General features: G+C 38.5%; 1 long non-coding RNA gene across 10 annotated transcripts in view; it reads right to left on the bottom strand.

The window, feature by feature from the left end:
- The window catches only part of LOC101706542 (uncharacterized), a 40,980-nt gene that overhangs the window by 14,190 nt on the left and 11,305 nt on the right, over positions 1-15,485 (bottom strand). For 3 of the 10 annotated variants that reach the window (XR_015440078.1, XR_015440079.1, XR_015440077.1), the window contains exons 2-4: positions 13,546-13,651; positions 12,451-12,497; positions 10,959-10,994 (exon numbers count right to left, since the gene is read on the bottom strand). This is a non-coding gene — a long non-coding RNA (uncharacterized LOC101706542). The other 7 variants (XR_015440080.1, XR_015440081.1, XR_015440085.1 and 4 more) reach the window with 7 other exon arrangements.

Here is a 15,485-nt window from a genome sequence, read left to right as displayed (position 1 = left end):
ATGAACTAGCAGAAAGAATCAATAAATGGGATCTCATCTTATTAAAAAGCTTCTGCACAGCAATAGAAACTACCAACAGAGTGAAGAAACAACTCACAATGTGGGAAAAAACATTTTACCAGCTGTTCCTCAGACAAAGGTCTACTATCTAGAATCTATAAAGAACTTAAAAAAAACAGACCCCCCCCTAAATATTAAAACCCAATCCTAAAATGGTCATCTGAAATGAACAGACATTTCCCAAAGAAGTAGAAACAGCAATAAACATATGAAAAAATGTTCAACATCACTGGCCATCTGAGAAATGCAAATGAAAACAACACTGAGATTCTACCTCACTCCAGAAAGAATGGCTGCTATCAAGAAATCAACCATTAACAAATGCTGGAGGGGTGTGGGGAAAGAGGAACCCTGCTCCACTGCTGGTGGGAGTGTAGACTGGTGAAACCACTGTGGAAATCAGTATGGAGATATCTCAAAAAGCTAGGATTAGAGGTTCCATTTGACCCAGCTATATTCCCTTGCTGGGTATCTTCCCAAAAGTATCAAAAGAATAAAAAAGAATCATACCACAGCGATTTATGTGCACTTATGCTCACAGCAGCATAGTTTGTAGTACCTAAATCTTGGAAACAGCCCAAATGTGATCAACTGGTGACTGGATAAAAAAGATGTGGGGTTTTTTTTTATGAAATAGAGTACTACTCAGCCATAAAGAATGATAAACTAGAGACATTTATAGCTAAATGGATATACAGTGAGGCCATACTCTTTTTTTTTCCAATAAAGAAGAATGTTTATTGGATGACTGTAGGAAAAAACAAGATGAGAACATTACTTTTTTTTTATTGCAATACTGGGGATTGAACCAAAGGTCTTCACACTGAGCTACATCCCCAGTCCTTTCTTCTTTTCTTTTTTTTTTTTGTATTAAATTCTTTTATTGGTACATTGTAGGTATACAACACAATTACATTTCTCATTGGGAATTGTACCTTTACATAATGCATCTTGGTTCTTATTTTTTCCCCATTCCTAGCCCTCCCTTCACCCCCTCCACCCTTCCCTATTTACAAAGACTTTATTTCCATTTTTTCCATTTCTCATCATTTTTCCTTTCCCTTCTTTCCTTTCCCCTGCCCCTCCCACTACCCCTACCCCCTTTGGACCTTTTCTTCCTATTTTACTTTCTTGATTATTCATTCTAATCATTGGTACATTTTAGGTATACAATATACTGACATTCATCATTGGAAATTTGCAACTTTACATAGTCTCTCTTGGTTCTTCTTTTTCACCCTTGCCCAGCCCTCCCTTCAGCCCCTCCAGTCCTCCCTATTTACAAAGATTTGGTTCCCATTTTTCCATTTCCTCATATTAATACCATTCCCTTCTATCCTTTCCCCTAGCCCTCCCACTTCCTTCCCCTTTGCCACTTTTCTTCCTATTTTACATTACCTATTATACATTTGGTCCTTATTTACACTTTCAGTTTCTCACACCAGAGAAACTATTCAGTATTTACACATGTGTGTCCTATTTATTTCACTTAAGAGTATTGCCTCAATGTGCATCCACTTAGCTATAAATGTCTCTAATTTCTCATTTTTTTATGGCTGAGTAGTACTCCATTTTATAAAAAAACCACATTTTCTTTATCCAGTCTCCAGTTGATGGGCATTTGGGCTGTTTCCAAGTTTAGCTATTACAAACTGTGCTGCTATGAACATGGGTGCACATATATCATTGTGGTATGATTCTTTTAATTCTTTGGGGAAGATCCCCAGCAGTGGAATAGCCTGGTCAAATGGGACTTCCAGTCCTAGTTCTCTGAGGTATCTCCATACTGATTTCCAGATTGCTTGCATCAGTCTACACTCCCACCAGCAGTGGAGCAGGGTTCCTCTTTCCCCAAAGACCCACCAGCATTTGTTATTGGTTGATTTCATGATAGCAGCCATTCTTTCTGGAGTGAAGTGGAATCTCAGCATTGTTTTCATTTGCATCTCTTGAATGACCAGTGATGTTGAACATTTTTTCATGTATTTATTTGCTATTTCTACTTCTTTGTGTGAGAAATGTCTGTACATTTCAGATGCCCATTTTTGGATTGGGTCTTTAAATTTGGGAGGTCTGATCTTTTTAAGTTCTTTATAGATTCGAGATAGTAGACCTTTGTCTGAGGAAGAGCAAGTGAAGATTTTTTCCCACATTGTGGGTTGTCTCTTCACACTGCTGGTGGTTTCTCTTGCTGTGCAGAAGCCTTTTAATAAGAAGAGATCACACTTGTTGATTGTTTGTGCTAGTTCATGGGCAACTGAGGTTTTGTTCATAAAATCTTTTCCTACACCAATGTCTTCAAGGGTTCTACCTAACCTCTGTTCCAACTGGTTCAGAGTTTCTATTTTAATATTTAGATCTTTAATCCATTTTGATTTTAGTTTAGTACATGGTGAGAGATATAGGTCTAGTTTGAATCTTTGGGAAGTTGAAGCCCAATTTTTCCAGCACCATTTATTAAAGAGGCTATCTTTCCTCCAGTGAGGGTGTTTGGCTCCTTTGTTGAAGATGAGATGGCTGAGTGTGTCTGGCATTGTTTCTGCATCTTCTTATCTGTTCCACTGGTCCTCAAGTCTGTTTCTTTGCCAGTATCATGCTGTTTTTATCACAGGAGCTTTGTAGTAGAGTTGCAGGTTGGGGATTGTGATACCCCCTGCCATGTCTCTGTTACCTAGAATTGCTTTTGCTATTCTGGGTCTCTTCTTGCTCCAAATGAATTTTTGGATTGTTTTCTCGAGGTCTATGAAGTATGCTGCTGGGATCTCAATTGGAATTGCATTAAATCTATATAGCAGTTTTGGAAGTAGGGCCATTTTCACTCTATTAATCCTTCCTACCCAGGAGCAGGGGATGTCTGTCCATTTTCTGATATCATCTTCAATCTCTCTTTTCAGAGTGCCATGGTTTTCAGAGAAGAGGTCTTTGATTTCTTTCATTAGGATGATTCCTAGGTATTTCAGATTTTGGATGCTATTGTGAAAGGAATTATTTGCCCTATTTCTCTCTCAGTGAGTCTGTCATTGGTGTAGAGGAAAGCTATTGATTTTTGTGTGTTGACCTTGTAACCAGCTACTTGACTGAATTTGGTTATTAAGTCTAGAAGACTTTTTGTGGAGTTCTTGGGGTCTTCTATATAGAGTATCATGTCATCTGCAAATAATGACAATTTGACTTCTTCATTACCTATCTTTATTCTTTTTATTTCCTTCTCTTGTCTAATTGCTGTGGCTAATGTTTCCAGAACTATAGTGAACAAGAGCAGTGATAGTGGACATCCTGGTCTTGTTCCTGATTTTAGTGTAAAGGATTTCAGTTTTTGACCATTTAGTATGATATTGGCTGTTGGTTTTTCACAGATGGCTTCTATCAGTTTGAGGTAGAGACCATCTATTCCAATTTTTTGTAGGGTTTTTATCATAAATGCATGTTAGATTTTGTCAAATCCTTTTCCTGCATCTATGGATATATCATATGGTTTTTGTCCTTGGCTCTATTGATATAATGTATTACATTAATTGATTTGTGTATATTGAACCATCCCTGCATCCCTGGGATGAATCCCACTTGATCAGGGTGTATGATCTTCTTGATGATCTTCTGCATTCTGTTTGCCATTATCTTATTAGGGATTTTTGCATCTATGTTCATGAGTGAGATTGGCCTATAGTTCTCTTTTTCAGTTGGGTCTTTCTCTGCTTTGGGGATCAAGGTGATGCTTGCTTCCAGGAATGAATTTGGGAGTATTGCTTCCCTTTCAATTTCACTGAAGAGTTTAAACAGTAGTGGCAGCAGTTCCTCTCTAAATGTCTTGTAGAATTCAGCATTGAAGCCATCAGGGCCCGGGCTTTTCTTAGGTGATAAGTTTTTAATTACATTTTCAATTTCATTGGTTGATATTGGGTTGTTCAGAATTTTTAGGTCTTCTTCGTTCAACTTTGGTAATTCATATGTATCTAGGAATCTGTCCATTTCTTCTGTGTTGTCCATCTTATTGGCGTATAGGTCCTGGAAGTAGGTATTGATGATCCTCTGGATTTCTGCTGGGCCTGTTGTCATTTCACCCTTTTCATTCCTAATTGCATGTATTTGTGCCTTTTCTTTCCTTTTTCTGACAAGCTTGGCTAAAGGTTTGTCAATTTTGTTGATTCTTTCAAAGAACCAACTCTTGGCTTCATTGATTTTTTGTATCATTCCCTTAGTCTCCATTGCATTGATTTCTCCTCTGATCTTTATAATTTCCTCTTTTGTATGAGCTTTGGGGTTGTCCTGCTCTTCCTTTTCCAGAAGCTTGAGGTTCAGCATCAGGTTGTTTAATTGGGCTCGTTCTGTTTTCCTAATATGCATATTCACTGCTATGAATTTCCCTCATAAGACTGCTTTCATTGTGTCCCATAGATTCTGATATGTTGTATTGTCATTGTCATTTAATTGAAGGAACTGTCTGATTTCTTCTTTAATTTTCTCTGTGACCCATTGGTTATTCAGAAGTGTGTTGTTCAATTTCCACATGTTTATGAAATTTTTTGAGTTTCTTTTGCTATGGATCTCCAATTTCATTGCACTATGGTCTGATAATATACAGGGGATAACTTCAATCCCTTTGCACTTACTTAAACATGTTCTATGTGTGAGTATGTGGTCTATTTTGGAGAATGACCCATGTGCAGCTGAGAAGAATGTGTATTCTGATTTTGTGGGGTGGAAGACTCTGTAAACATCTGTTAAGTTCATTTGTTCAAGAGTTCGATTGAGTTGTAGTATTTCAGTACTTATTTTTAGTCCAGTTGATCTATCTATTTGTGACAGTGGGGTGTTGAGGTCCCCCACTACAACTGTGTTAGTGCATATATGACTTTTCATGCCTGTTAGTATTTGTTTTATATAGTTGGATGCACTAGTGTTTGGTGCATAGATGTTTATGATTGTCATCTCTTCCTCTTGGATTCTTCCCTTTACAAGGATGTAGTCCTTCTTCGTGTCTCTTAATAAGTGTTGGTTTGAAATCTACTTGATATGCCAAGAGGATAGCTAATCCTGCTTTTTTTCGGGTTCCTGTCACCTGCAGTATTGTTTTCCACCCTTTAACTTTCAGTCTATGAGTTTCCTTTTGAATTAAGTGTGTTTCTTGTATGCAGAATATTGTTGGATTTTGCTTCTTGACCCATTGTGCCAGTCTATTTCTTTTGATTGGTGAATTGAGACCATTAACATTGATGGTTATAACTGAAACGTATTGACTTGTCATTGCCTTGACTTTTTCTTTTGGTTGAGTTCTCCCCCTTTACATTTAATTTCTTGTCGTGCCAGATGGGTTCATTCTGCTTTGCTTCCTGGGATTGTGATCCTCAATGTCTCTTCCTAGGCTATTGTGTCAAATTCTTTGGAGTGCTGGTTTGGTATTGATGAAGTTCCTAAGGTGCTCTTTGTCATGAAAGTATCTTATTTCTCCATCCATTTTGAAAGATAGTTTTGCAGGATACATCAGTCTGGGTTGGAGGCTGTTTTCTTTTAGGGCTTGGAATATGTCACTCCAAGATCGTCTTGCCTTGATGGTTTGTGTTGAGAAGTCTGCTGTGATTCTGATGGGCTTTCCTTTGTATGTGATTTGTTTCTTTTCTCTGACTGCTTGGAGAACTTTGTTCTTCTGTTGTGTTTCTGGAATCTTAACAATTATATGCCTATGTGTAGATTTTTTTTGATCAAGGCTATTTGGAGTCCTATATGCCTCACTTATCTGTATGTCAAGTTCTTTTCCCCTGCTTGGGAAGTTTTCTGCCATTATTTCTGTGAAGAGATTTTTTTATGTCATCTGCACTCTCTCCTGTTTCTTCATTGAGCCCAATCAGTCTTATGTTATTCTTTTTTGCATCTTCTAGCAGCTGCTGGATTGATTTCTCATGTTCCCTTACAATTTTCAAGCAATTTTTCTTTTCCTGGTCACTATTTGCAATCTTATCTTCTATATCTGAAATTCTGTCCTCACATTGGCTCATTCTGCCTTGTAGATTTTCAGTGGAGTTTTTCATGTCCTGGAAATCTATTTGCATCTGTTTTATGGATTCCATTTGTTTCTTATGTTGGGATTCCATCATGTTCCTCAGCTCCTCTCTAGATGTATTAATCATGTCTTGCACTAGGGGCACAATTTCTCCTGTTATCTGAGAATTTATTTCTGATTTCATTTTTTCCAGATCCCCTTTTGTTGCCAGTTGAGTGGGTCCAGGTGGTTGAGTATCAGAGTGTTCCATCTCATTTCCCTTTGGGGTTGCTGTAGGTGATCTGGAAGTCTGGTTTTGAGACTTATTTATGTGTTTTCTCATTTCGACTGGGGCGGGAGGCTCTTAGCACCTGTACGGATTACCTCCTCTGAGCTGGGTGAGGTGGGACAGGGGCCGGGAGCAGCAGTAGGGATGGTGACCCAAAAGCCCTTTCCTGTGGGCTGGGAGCAGCGGGAGGGATGGTGGCTGGGAAACCCCTTCCTCTGGACCAGGAGCTGTGGGATGGTGGCTCAGAAGCCCCTCCCTCTGGGCCAGGAGCATTGGGAGGGATGGTGGCCTGGAAGCCCCTTCCTCTGGGCCAGGATCAGGGGGACAGAAGGTGGCCCAAAAGCCCTTTCCTCTGGGCTGGGAGCAGCAGGAGGGATGGTGACTGGGAAGCCCCTTCCTCTGGACCAGGAGCAGTGGGATGACGGGTCAGAAGCCCCTACCTCTGGGCCCGGAACAGTGGGACTCAGTACCTTGGTCTGGTGGTCTGGTGTCCTCTGCGTCTTTGTAGTGTGCAATCAGGTGGCTGCCTGTCTGCAGTGGGGTGATTCAGTGTCTTCCGCTCGACTCAGGACCTCGGTAGGGCATGCACAGACCTGCCTGTCTGCAGCGGGCTGATTTGGCGTGTGTTCCACACGACCGGGGACCGCGGTAGGGCATGGGCAGACCTGCCTGTCTGCAGCGGGGTGATTTGGCATCTTCCATGCAAACTTTTTTAAGTTGTTTATAGATTCTAGATAGTAGACCTTTGTCTGAGGAAGAGCAAGTGAAGATTTTTTCCCACATTGTAGGTTGTCTCTTCACACTGCTGGTGGTTTCTCTTGCTGTGCAGAAGCCTTTTAATAAGAAGAGATCACACTTGTTGATTGTTTGTGCTAGTTCATGGGCAACTGAGGTTTTGTTCATAAAATCTTTTCCTACACCAATGTCTTCAGGGGTTCTACCTAACCTCTGTTCCAACTGGTTCAGAGTTTCTATTTGAATATTTAGATCTTTAATCCATTTTGATTTTAGTTTACTGCATGGTGAGACATATAGGTGTAGTTTTAATCTTCGGCAAGTTGAAGCCCAATTTTTCCAGCACCATTTATTAAAGAGGCTCCTTTATCGAAGATGAGATGGCTGAGTATGTCTGGCATTGTTTCTCCATCTTCTAATCTGTTCCACTGGTCCTCAAGTCTGTTTCTTTGCCAGTACCATGCTGTTTTTATCACAGTAGCTTTGTAGTAGAAGTAAGGCCGTACTCTTAAGTGAAATAAATAGGATACACATGTGTAAAAACCTAATAGTTTCTCTGGTGTGAGAAACTGAAAGTGTAAATGAGGACAAAATGTATAATAGGTAATGTGAAATAGGAAGAAAGGGTCCAAAGGGGAAGGGGAAAGGAAATTGGGGGCGGGGGGGATAAGGGAAAAGAAAGAAGGGAAAGGAAAAATTATGAGAGAAGGAAAAATAAAAAACAAAGTCCTTTTAAATGGGGGGGGAGGTGAAGGGAGGGCAGGAGAATGGGGAAAAAGTAAGAACCAAGATACATCATGTAAAGGTACAAATTCCCAATGAATGTCATCATATTGTATACCTAAAATGTACCAATAAACCTAAGGAATTTTTAAATTTTCCTTCAGAAGTACCTTTATGCAGCCAAATTTTGTAACCACTGATCTAGTCTAGACTTTATAAGGAGGTTTGTCTACAACATTCTTATAGATGGTGACATCTAAGTCTAAATACTCCCAAGTGTCTGTATCGTTGTTGGAAACTTTCTCTAGAAAGAACACCCATTCAATTTATATCATTTTCTATATATACTTAATGTAGCTCCTTGTGGGGGGGAATTGATTTTCTCTGAGCCTTGTTTTCTGATTTTCTAATATAATTAATCTGAGGTGGGACCTGGGTATAAGTATGTTTAAAGATTTCCCAGATGATTTAGCAGGGTTGATAACCATTCCTTCAGGAAAGCCCCTCAGACTTCCCACTTCTCAGTTCTTGTTTGGGATCTCTGAACTCCTTTGAGAGAGCCCAAATCATGACTCCTAGCCGGACTTTCTATCGCTTCCTGCAGTGTTCTTCACCACACTGTCAATGTCCTTTCCTGTGTTGTCCTTTGAGGCTACTACTGTGCATGATAGTTTCTGAGTATGTTTTATAATGGAACCATTTTCACTTATTGAATGTATTCTTGGATTGAGAAATTATTCATAGTTTTTGGTTTTATAAGCCCAAAATGATGTTAAGTTTCTATGTGGTTCTGTTCTGTCTAAAATAATCATCTTTAATTATAGCCTATTAATGAGACTTCTGGGACAGATGGTACGCTTTGAGCGGACAAGGACTGTCACTATTCATTACTGCTTCCTAGTTCCTAGTACTTGACTGACATACGGAGGGACCAAATAACTTACTGTGGAATGGACAATTTAATGAAAGAGTAAATCCCTTAATAAATGCATAAAATCCTATGTGTTTATGATCTTGTTCATGGAAAGTGAGCATACTTTCAAATTATCAAAGTGCAGCCTCCTTGAGATGGTGTGCATTGTGTGCATGACATCCATGAGGAATCCTTCCTGTGTCTGCACGTGTGCGTGGGATGTGCATACATTTGAGTTCACAATTACTCTCTGCATCTGTAAGAAGATCCAAAAGTTGCTGAGTGCTTGAACGGATCCCCTGGGTTCTCCATTCAGCACAGCTGCGAGCTCTGCTCTCCGTAGTGATAGTCCTGGGAAATATGGTATTAATACTAAGCAAACAGATGGCACAGGGTGTGTTACTTAAGACAGTTTTGCCAGGAGGTAAATTTATGCTTTATAAATGTACTTCAAAACTATGCTATTTGATTTAATCACTTAATGCAAAGACAGCTGCATACTATATTTGCCTTAACGGCAGTTATATGGGTTATCTGCCAATCTGTTAATTACAGTATTTTGAAAGACTTCAGGAAAAAAAACAGTAATTATACAGATTGGGGTGAGGGGAGGAACATTTTTGAAGCCTAAATTCAGACGTTCATTCCAAGCTAACATAAACTTATTGAAGATTTAGAAAACCTGTTAAGAAAGTGGGAGTAGATGCAATGGCTTTTTTTCCAAGAGGCTTCTGCGTGTGTTCCCACTCTGGCTCAGTTGCTGGAGTAACTACCTGCAGGAGGGAGCCAAACAGTGTTCCGGCACACAAAGCTCAGCCTCCCCAGGAAGGTCTTCTACAACTGCTCAATTTCTCAAAATTAAAAGAGGTATATGTTCAAACATGCCTTTGACTTTCTCATATTTCTTATGTACCCTGCTTGGTCCCTGAGCCCTCTGTACATAAGATTTCTCTGCTAAACAGCAGTAATTATTAAGCAGATTTAATTAATACTGTATTAGGAAAGGGGAATACATTAAGGTTAGTCTGACAGCTTCCTTTTCTTGCCAAAGACTAAATGCTACCTACTTGTAGGAAAAGTCTTGCCCATTTCCTCTACCCCCTGGGAATTTATGTTCAATGAATTTCATTGTCATTTTAAAAATGTCTGTGACAATACCAGGATAAAAGGCTCCAGGCTGTTAATCAAAGAACTCTAGAAAGAACATTACAGATTATCTGGTCAAAGTCTTCGTTTAACCTGTGAAAAACTAAGAACTTGAATTCTTAAATGATTTGCCTTCCCAAATTAGTTAAGAAAAAGAAGAAAAAGTGGAAACTTTAACCAATGACCTTCTTCTATCCAACCTATGTCTTTTCACATGCATCACACTGCCTGTGAAGGCTATCACAAGATGGAAATGAAACAGAAGGGCCAATGAGTTTCCTTTCTGGTGCTAGTCCAATATATAACTGGCTAGAGCTGCCAGTGCTAAAGACCAGTGAGAATACCAATGACCTCAGCCTTACTCAGGGACTGCACAGGGCCTCCACTTCCCACAGCATCCAGTGCCCTCCATGTTGGGAATAGTGCCCTGGGGTTGAGCATCACACCCTGAATGGTCATAAGCTGCCCACTATGTGCTAGGCACTGCATCAGGTACTTTCCAAAAATCATCTCAATTAAAACCTCTAGCAGTCTGTGATGCAGACATCATTTCAGACATTTTACAGAGAGGGCAACTAGTTTCCAGAGGTCAAGTAATTTCCTTGAATTTACACAATTAATTTCAAATAGAGTACCACATTCAGACTTGGACTTACAGAATCAAAAGATGCTGACTTGCTAAGAGAATACTTTGTTTCATTGCATTGTTTTTTTCAAAACTTACTAAAACACTTGTGGCTCCATACTCCAAGGCAATCTTCTACATGGAAATTCATCTGAAGAATATCTCATCTTCATAGCAGGCTTCACACCATGTTCAACAAATCTCAGCTGATGAACTGAACTTTGTGGCCCAGGTCCTGGGAACAACAACCCTGTCCCCACTTCCTTCTTCACAGGAAGTGGCCATTCCCAGTGCTCTGGGGACTCTGACACAGAGATGCTCATCTGTCCTACAGGAGTAACTAACTTCTGTCTGAGCCAGCAAGAGAGGGTAACGCTAAAGTTGGCAAGTAGAAGAGGAGTTAGAGAAACAGGTTTGGCTTTTGATCCTTCTCAAGTAATACTTAGGTGATTATTATACCAAATCGATGGAGGGTTTGGGAAGTACTCACATCTTCGGTGGTCCTTAGTATTTCCATTTCTTGATACTGATGCAATTAAAAAATATAGTGGATATCAGAACATTTTTTTGCAAAATATTTATAATTAAAGACATTGCTATGAATCTCCCTCAAAATACTCCCCCTCACTTTGAACATTCTTTGCCATCAATTTTGCCACTTTCTGAAGCAGTTCTGGAAGTCCTCTTTCATACATTTAGTTGCATTGTTTTGGTTGTCTCCTGTCCTGAATTGATTCAAACCATTTACTTTTCATGGTCATTTTGACTTTGGGGAAGATTCAGAAGTTGCATGGTGCCAGATCTGGTGAATAAGGTGGGTGAGGATGCACTGTCATGTTTTATGAACATGCCCTTTTATTGGATGGCACCAGGCAGCATTCGCCTCCTAAAGAGACTCATAAAAAAGTATTTCCAGAACTGCTTCAGAAAGTTGCCAGAAGAATGAAATAAGTGTGTTCAAAGTGAGACAGAATATTTTAAGAGAGGTCAATGGCAATGCGTCTTTTATTCTAATACATTTTTAAATTTGAATAGTCACCATATATTAGATAATCATCAGGACAAAGGCCATGTCTGAGTCCTTGTATCTCTGTGCTAATGATTTTTATACAACAAAGTGTTTTAGTCTTAAATGCATGTCTACTTTTGATCATAATTTTCATATGTTATGGCAATATTTTGAATCAGTATTCTTTGGCTAGTAGTTTTTATTTGTTTTATTGGATATTTTTTGTTTCTTTTCTGCCATTTTATAGTACTCCTAATTTTTTTAAATGCATTAGTTATCTTTGAAAGAACCTGGTTTATCCTCTACAAGTGAATTAAAGAATTTTCATTCATGCCTTAGAAGCCAGTGTTCCAACATGGGAAGAATTTTTTCTGGTTTATATTGAAGTTCTTTATGGCACAGGGTTGAGTGTGTGTGTGTGTGTGTGTGTGTGTGTATGTGTGTGTGTGTATCTGTGTGTGTGCATGCACACATACTCCTTTATGGTGTACAACAGCTTTCAAAGAAGATTTGTCAAAGCCCAATTACTGTTTTCTGATGTTCAAAAGAAGGCTTTGCTCCTAGGAGTCATGTCAGTTCTGGGGAATTCCAGCTATTTAGTGTTTCACAGCCCCACATGAAAATCTAAGTGTCTCCCAGCATCCTCATTTAACCAGGACTGCATTTGGTAATCCTTTCTTCCACAAAGTGATTTAGAATTTCTTTAAAAAAAAAACTCTACTGTCATCAAAGAAAAATCTCCATCTGCCTGCGATTATCCTTGTTTCTGAAGAGTGATTTATGAAAAGGAGGATAGCCAACTTTATCCCACCATCTAACTAGTAGAAAGCTCTCTGTATACATTATTTCTTTCTTTTATTTCATTTACAAAAATGGACTAATTTTGTTGCTGTGTTTTGTTGTTGTGTTTTCTGTTGCTGTGACAAAACACCTGAGGAAAACAGTTGAAGGAGAAAAGGTTTACTTGACTCACATGTTCAGATTTCAGTCCATAGCCAACTGATCCCATTGCTTTGAGACCTGTGGTGAAGCAGAAACATCATGGCAGGAGGGTATGGTAGAGGAGTGGTTCATTCACAGCAGCCAGGAAGCAGAGGGCAAAAGAGAGAGCTGGAGACAAATGGAACAGAGCAAGTTACACTCCCCAAGGTCTCACCTTCCTGGCCATTCCCCTAAAATAGGCCTCACCTCCTCTGACTTCATCACTTTTCAATAATGTTATCAAATTATTAATCCATTAGTGGATTAACCGAGGAAGTTAGAGTACTCATGATCCAATCGCCTTTGAAAAGCCCTGCCTTTGATCATATGAGCCTTTAGGGGGACATTTTATAGTCATGATAGTTATTTTTAAAAGGTGAGATGAAACATCCCATCCACTCATATAAACTCAGTTGAACTTTGATAAATACAGAAAGGCAATTTAATAAAGAAAGGATAGTGTTTAACAAATAGAACCAGAACAACTGGACATCCATATGAGAAAATATGGAATTAGGCAGAAACTTTATACCTTTCCCAAAAATAAATTCAAAATAATCCTAACTGTAAAAGGCAAAACCATGAAACTTTTAGAAAATAACACAGAAGACCATTTTGGTGAGTTTCTCAATGTATATTCAGATATAACACAAAAGATTTGAGAAAACCCAAGAAAGAAATGAATAAAATGGGCTTTGATAAAAAATTAAAATTCTGCTTTGTGAAAGACAATACTAAGAGAATGGAAAAACAAGCCACAGACTGGAAGAAAATATTTGTACAATATATACCTGATAAATGATTTTTATCTAGAATATGCTAAAAACATTTAAAATACAACAATAAAAAAATCGAAATACTCAATTTCAAAATGTGCAAAAGGTCTTAGTAATGAAGAGATACAAGTGGCAAATCAACAAGTAAAAAATTCCAACATCACATGTCATTAGGGGAACTGCATTTAAAGTAACAATGATTGGGGCTGGGAATTTAGCTCAGTGGCACCATGCCTGCCTTGCCAGCTTAAGGTCCTGAGTTCGATCCCTGGTACCAAAAAAAAAAGTAACAATGATTTACCAATACTCACCTATTAGAATCATGAAAATTCAAAGGACTGACACCACCAAGTGCTGACAAGCATACAGAGCAGCAGGAATCTTCTACTTCCAGCAGGAAAGCAGCAGGCATCACCACTTTGAGAGAAAGTGTGGCAATTTCTTACAAAACCGAGATACTCTTACACTTAATCCATAACTCACATGTCTAGGTATTTATTCAGTTGAGAAAAGCCTGCACATAGTGTTTAGCAGTTTTATTTGTAATTGCCAAAAACTGAAAGCAACCAAAATATCCTTCAATGAGTGAATAGGTAAACAAACCAAAAACACAGGAACCTTATAACACCTATAAGTGAAAGAAGACAGTCTGGAAAGGCCATATTCTGCACGATTCCAATCCTATGACATTCCTGCAAAAAGCAAAACTACAAAAAAGTAATTTCTAGGGTGATGAAACTATTAGTTATGATGCCACATTATAGATAAGTGGCATTATGAATTTATTAAACCCACGAGACTATCCAACAGAAAAAGTGAACTTGTGAAGGTCTGTGGTCCAAGAACTGAACCCAGGGCCTTTGTGCTATGGTTCAATACCAGTAATTTCTTTTGTTTGTTTTTATTTCTTTTTACTTAGAGTGTTGCTAAGTCTCTAAATTGGCCCGGCTGGGTTTGAACTTGTGATCCTTCTACCTCTCTTTTACAAAGTGCTGGCATTATAGGCATATGTCACCCTAATATAAACTATGAGATTTGGGTTATTATATCAATATTAGTTCATTAATTATAACAAGTATACCACATAATGCAATATATTAACAATAGAGAGAACTGCATAGCATTGAGAAAGGCTTACATGGAAACAGACCATGTACTCAAAATAATAGAATTTGAAGAGCATATTTATCTCCAGAGGCCAGAGATTTGGTGATGTTATCATTCATGAAATTTTTTGCAAACTCCTTTTTCAGACCACTTTTAAAGAATGTAGTCCATTTTTTAATGCATTTTTTGAGTTTATGAAACCACCAAAAGTCATTAAGATGTAAACAGTGATGAATTTTTTTATAAACCTAGGAAATACAGGAAATATAATTTTGGCTTTAAAAAATAAATAAAATCAAAGTGCTTATGGTAGTGAACACTGTGAAGGATAGATTCCAAATAGGTTATGATAAATAGCAATATTATTTGCATGTTGCATGGTTTTCCAACGTAACTGTTGTCAAATATTACCTTTTTTAGATGACAAATAGTGATTGTTAATAAAATCTATCATAAATATTAACCTACTCCTTTATCCACACAAATAAGGAATATAGAAGGAAAGAATGGGAAAAAGGTAAGGGGTTGAGAATCAGTGTATTAGCAGGAGAGATAAAGACTCAAGAGAAAAAATGTGGGTGTATAGTGGAAATAAAGAAAGGGAAGTAGTATGTTTATTCATAAGGTGTTTAATACCTGATTAAATAACACTATCTCTAGATTAACATTAAATTTATAATCCGCCTTATTTTCTCACAGAACAAAAATTATAAGATTATGATAAAATGAATTGTGGGTGTAACATAACTTGGGGGTACTGCTTCCCTCTGTGTAACGTGCCTTGGGACAAGCTTACACATTCTTTGTTCACAGAAACTTCCCTTTAGCCAGACTGCTCACAGAGAGCCATGCCTTCTGTACTTTAAATTGCTCTAAAGTGCCCAGCAAATCTTTATACAGAAAAACTCCATATAAATGATTGAGAAATGGATTAGTAGAACAAAGGGGGTGAGGCAGGGTGTGCCTGCTGCCTGAGGAGATATAGAACACAAGCTAGGGCAGAGTTGAGGATGAAGCTGCTAACTGCGAAATTTGGTCTCTATGCCCAGGAATAGTAGAAAGAACGTCCCTGAGAAGAACAATACACCTTTTGAAGAAAGAGAAAGGCTTTTGGCCTTGGAAGCCTGTGAGCATGTGGTGCTCA

This window comes from Heterocephalus glaber, unplaced genomic scaffold (assembly GCF_053883595.1).
Source record: "Heterocephalus glaber isolate CG9 unplaced genomic scaffold, H.glaber_assembly_v1.0 deba00001481, whole genome shotgun sequence".
Lineage (NCBI taxonomy): Eukaryota > Metazoa > Chordata > Mammalia > Rodentia > Bathyergidae > Heterocephalus > Heterocephalus glaber.
Note: the sequence above shows the minus strand (reverse complement) of the source record. Positions and strands in the feature narration are given on the sequence as shown.